Source organism: Microtus pennsylvanicus, chromosome 10 (assembly GCF_037038515.1).
Source record: "Microtus pennsylvanicus isolate mMicPen1 chromosome 10, mMicPen1.hap1, whole genome shotgun sequence".
NCBI classification, from domain to species: Eukaryota; Metazoa; Chordata; class Mammalia; order Rodentia; family Cricetidae; genus Microtus; species Microtus pennsylvanicus.
In genome coordinates this window covers 35,709,222-35,715,138 of record NC_134588.1, presented here as the reverse complement: position 1 = coordinate 35,715,138, position 5,917 = coordinate 35,709,222, and the positions used below count along the sequence as shown (strand labels likewise).

The window sequence follows — 5,917 nt, the reverse complement described above, 5'->3', positions numbered from 1 at the left end:
TCCATTGATTATCGTCAGGTACCAATTTATTTCCATCAGCTTCTGTTTGTAACGATGGTAAAAGCTTCTCATCTCTCTGTCCTTAGGGTTTTCTGCGGTGATTTCTACCTTTGTTTTCTTCCTGAGTGTGAGATTCAAGCTTATCCTGTCCTTTAACTTTTACTCTTCCATTAGTCGTTCAGGAAACAATTTCAGTGGACAGGCTGTGCTTCTGTTAGTGGATACTTCATGACATCCTGTGATTTCTTTCTTTAGAATTCAGCTCTATTTTTACTTCTCAACTTGTGGAATTGATGACAAAGTGAGATATAAGCCAGTTCATAGAGCATTGTTTATGGGAGACATAAGGTTCTCTGCAAAATGTATTTTTTTTATTTTCCATGAGAAACTACCTTCACTTTAATGGAAGAGAATATCTTAATAATAGTAATTGTACTGAATCCTAGAAATCATTAATTTAATAAAGTCCCAGTATATGCTTTCACCCATCATTTTTTTATTCTCATTGTCTATAATTTTGATTCATGAGATTTGCAGAAATCTCCCTTAGTGTTTAAAATGTTATACTCAGACAATTTTTTACAACTAAAAATTTATTTACTTATTTAGTACTTAATATTGTCACTTTTCCCCCCTTTTTCCCCCTAGGAAACAGATTTTTATTTATTTTTTTTAATTAAAAATTTCCGCCTCCCTTTTCTTCCCCCCTCCCTCACTCCCCTCCCCCTCCCTCTCCAGTCCAAAGAGCAGTCAGGGTTCCCTGCCCTGTGGTAAGTCCAAGGTCCGCCTCCTCCATCCAGGTGTAGGAAGGTGAGCATCCAAACAGGCTAGACTCCCACAAAGCCAGTACATGCAGTAGGATCAAAACCCAGTGCCATTGTCCTTGGCTTGTCGGCAGTCATCATTGTCCTTCATGTTCAGAGAGTCGGTTTTTTCCCATGCTTTTTCAGTCCCAGTCCAGCTGGCCTTGGTGAGCTCCCATTAGATCAGCCCCACCGTCTCAGTGGGTGGGTGCCCCCTCGCGGTCCTGACTTCCTTGCTCATGTTCTCCCTCCTACTCCTCATTTGGACCTTGGGAGCTCAGTCCAGTGCTCCAATGTGGGTCTCTGTCTCTATCTCCACCCATCGCCAGATGAAAGTTCTATGATTATATGCAAGATATTCACTAGTATGGCTATAGGATCGGGCCATTTCAGGCTCTCTCTCCTCAGCTGCCCAAGGACCAAGCTGGGGACATCTCTCTGGACCCCTGGGAACCCATTTAGAATCAAGACTCTTGCCAACCCTAAAATGGCTCCCTCAATTAAGATATATACTTACCTGTTCCCATATCCACTCTTCCTTTATCCCAACCATCCCATTCCCACAAGTTCTCCTCATTTTCCCCTTCTCACTTTTCTCTCCCCATCTCCCCCCAGGACCCAGCAATACCACTCTTGGGAATATACCCAAGAAATGCCCTATTATATTACAAAAGCATTTGTTCAACCATGTTCATAGCAGCATTATTTGTAATAGCCAGAACCTGGAAACAACCTAAATGCCCTAAGAAGAATGGATGAAGAAAGTGTGGCATATATACATATTAGAGTACTACTCAGCGGTAAAAAAAAAAAAAAACAAAAAAAAAAAAAACACAGTTTTATCCTTTTATATGATATCATTTAGTTGCCTTGGCCCACCTATCCTCTGGGGTATTAAATTGAAATCAGGTAACAGGGTAGTAATATAACATGCAGATTTATTTTTATATAGGATAGAATTTTATGATTAGCTATTTTCTCCATCTTGGGTTTTTATTTTAGTTTACAATGATTTAATGGCTCTGAGGTCAGTAAAAACAAAATGGAATGGATTTGATATTGATCATTTATGCAAAATTTTATGCTCACTATGTGAAGAATTTGATCAGTCTATCATAAATTTGCCCAATGCAGCATGACAAGATATTAATTAGTAATGTTATTAAATAATTACAGAAATATTCATGCTAGTATACACAAATAGAGCTGTAACTTTAAAAATCCAGTTTTAAATTATTAAGCAATTGTCTACCTAAGCCCAACATTTCTTCCTAAAATCATTCATCTGATACATAATAAGAAACACCCTGAACAATTTCATTAGCATCTGTGAAAAGAGTTGAACTTTTGTTTCATGTTTTCTTGTCCTAAATTCCATATTACATAAATGTAATACATTGCATTTTAGTATGAAAGTAATTAACAGTTTTTTTTTCATATAAAATTTTTAAAAGTTTATGGTTGCACCAAGGAATAATTATATGTTCTCATTGTTCAAACTTTAGATGTCATTTCTGCTAATGTTACTTAGATTTAAGGTTTACCTTTTATCAGACTAAGTCAGAAAAATTAATTAACTATTTTGTATTTGCATTTACATTTCTAATTTAAGAAGATTTGGATTTTTTTGTTCAATCTCTGCATATTTATTGTTGAACAAACTTAAATTTTCAAATACAGAATTAAAGCTAACCAAGTGCAACAGATAAGTCTGCCCGTTACTCACATAGCTTCATACCATGTATTCAACCAGTCAAATTTGAAAAACAAAGACTCCAAATGACTTCCACTCAGCCAAATAAATTTGAGGCAGACCAGTACAGTATTAAAGTTGCGATACCAGACAACTTTGTTGAAAAAGCCTAAAATGGACAAGGACAGACTCCTGTGCTCCTTTTTTTACACACAAGGCTAAGAAATACAGTAAAGCCGGGCGATGGTGGCGCACGCCTTTAATCCCAGCACTCGGGAGGCAGAGGCAGGCGGATCTCTGTGAGTTCGAGACCAGCCTGGTCTACAGAGCTAGTTTCAGGACAGGCTCCAAAGCCACAGAGAAACCCTGTCTCGAAAAACCAAACAAAGAAAAGAAAAGAAAAAGAAATATAGTAAAAAGTTTGTCCAAAAAACACTCAAAAATGACTGTTACTGCCCTTGTGTTTAATATACTTAAAGTTTGAATAAGAATCTACTGGCTATACCATTCTAAGGTCTACCAGATACTATTAAAAAACAAAAACAAAAACAAAAACATGAAATGCTGCTAAATATGTAAGGTTTACAAAATTGCTGTCTCATTAACATTTTTTTCTTAACATCTCTTTATACCAGCTTGGCAAAATAGAACAATGTTGTCAGACTGCAAAAATCTAGCTCAGATATTAACAGGGTTTTGCACAGGATAAGGCAATCCATTCAAAGAAAGAGTACTGAGGCTGAATAATTTTGCAAAGCTGATTTACAGGGTTTTGTTCCAAATTCAGACAATTCTTTAAACATGCATTTTTTTTTTGGTATTAAATTGGCTGTTTGAAAGAAAGAAAAAGTACATTGAACAGAAATCATCTCAACTTAATAGTCTGAAAAAAACACACAGCTAATAAAATCTCAGCCTCTAGAAATCATTTTCTTCCTACTTCTTAATATGACATTTACACTAAGTTCCTGTCATGCACCCATTTATAGGCTAAATCAATGGTCCCTCTAGCTTGAAAATTTGAGACTGTTAGCTTGACTTCTAGTTAACACCAATTCTCAGTTAGGGATCTGCCATGATGCATTCATGCTATTAACAGGACAGATCATTTAACCCATAGGTACAAGTGTAAAATGGAATTTCCCAAGTCCTTTAAAATCCTGAACAGTGTTATGTATAGAACAGTTAATGATGTTCTTAATACTCCAACACCATTTAACCTCACACTCGGATATAGTCCAATTAACAATTGTCTTGACACCTGATGTTACCAAATTGAAAAGTATTAATATTGAACACGAATCAAAAATCTAGTTAGAAACATTTTATTTAAATGTGCCAAATAAAAACCCACATCTTCAGACCAAAAGATGTTAATACATTCAACAAAAACAATTACTTAACTGCTATGAATTTTACAGAGCATTAACCCAGATCCATTTTGATTAGATGGTTGATGATCCTTCCTAGGTTACATTTTACAGACATAACAAACCCCTTATAATAATGTAAACAAAATAACTTTTCCCTAAAGGGTGAACTTGAGAACTTCAGTCCATTCTTTCAGGACTTGTACTTCTTCGTGGACTTCCTGATGGGGAACGACTTCTTTTAGGTGACGGAGATCTGGATTTTGATAGGCTGCTTTTTGGCCGTGAAATAGACCTGGATCTTGATCTCGACCTTGAACGGGATTGGAAATACCTCGATCCTTTTATAGAACCAGACCTAGATCTTCTGAGTGAAGCTTATCTTGATCTACGAAGAGACACAGACCTTGATCTTCGAGGAGATGCTGATCTTGACCTCCTTCCCCGACTCCTGCTGCGTGAGCGAGAGTATCGCCTTCGCCTGGAACGGGAATGTGATCTTCGACGGCTATAGCAATGACAATCATAAGCATAATGTCCCTTTTCACCAGACTCATAGCATCTATCATTAGGATCAAAGAGACGTCTTGCAGGTGGCCTATCAAAACTAGATTTCCGAGGCATGCCTGTTGATAATTCAACCCTTACTCGAGAACCACAAATCACCTTCCCATCCAATCCTCGAACTGCATCTTCTGCATCTCTAGGATCTTCAAATTCCACAAAGGCAAATCCTGGAGGATTTCTGGCAATCCACACTGTTCTTAAGGGCCCATAGTAACTGAATGCCCTTCTAACTCGCCTTTACCAGCACCAGTTCCCAGGTTACCAACATACACCTTGGTTTCTCCTCCATACCGCCCGTAGCGTGACATGATGGCCGGTTCGCGTACTCGGCTCTTGCTCGCAGTGCCCGCAGCTCCAGTAGCACAAACGCGGCTGCACAGCTCTCCTCATCAACACTCCCGGCGGCGCTCGAAGATTTGGATTTTTAATTCATTAATTTATCTTTTATGTTTTGTTTTCTTTTATTTTAAATTTTTCATAAAAATTTTGAAAAATGTTAAAAAAAGGAAGGAATTTAAACATCTAACATTCCATTTTCACATATACAACACACATTAAGTTTCATGTACTATGCATATAAATATATTCTGAAAACAAAACTATCAGTAATTGTGCGCAATGCATTAGAATTTTTATGGCCTATACAGATAGCTCAGCAATTGAGAGAACTTGCTAATTAAAAAAAAAAAAAACTTTTACTGATTTTTGTGGATTTCATATCATGCATTACGATCCTCCCTTATCTCCCCGTCACCTCACATCTGTGCTTGCCCTTGCAACCTCTCCCCACTCATTTAAAATAAATGTAAAAGAGAAAACAAAAAACAAATGAAACAAAGAAACCAAACAAAAAGAAGATGACGCTTGGTGTGAAAGCTGTAGTGTGGCAGTGGAGACTCAGAGCTGACCTTCTAATCCATTCCTGTTTACCTACGAGAGTTCATTACCATAAATCCTTGTTCTGCCTCAAAGTCTCTGGCTTCTGCTTCACCACCAATAACTGACTCTCACTGGAGCTCCTCATGGATACCGTGTTGCTGTCCTGTGTCCTGGATATCTGATGTTTTGGATTTGAAGGTTCATCCCATTCTTTCAGAGGTCCCAAATACAGTTCCAAGAACACACATGGCAGTTCACAAGCTTCTGAAATTCCAATTCCAGGGGCTTTGATGCCATGTTTTGGCATCTGACAGTACCAGGCACCCACACTATGCACATACATATGTATAAGAAAACACACATGAAGTAAAAATAGCAATTTAAAAGAATTTTGTCATTCATACATAAATATAATTTTAATAACTATACTTCAGGTATATTCCACATCTTCTCAATAGTAACATTATAATTATAACCAGTTTAAATACATAGATACATAATATTATTGATAATTATTATGCACTATTATAATATTCTGAAAACAGCATTTAAAGGAAAGATTATAAGCTTGTGATATTCTGAGACTCCTACTATATCCTTCTGAG

The 5,917-nt window shown here is 37.0% G+C and overlaps 1 pseudogene; it reads right to left on the bottom strand.

Moving 5' to 3' along the window:
- Window positions 1-3,805: 3,805 nt before the first annotated feature.
- Window positions 3,806-4,829, bottom strand: LOC142858640 (serine/arginine-rich splicing factor 7 pseudogene; annotated as a pseudogene).
- Between the last annotated feature and the right edge of the window lie 1,088 nt (window positions 4,830-5,917).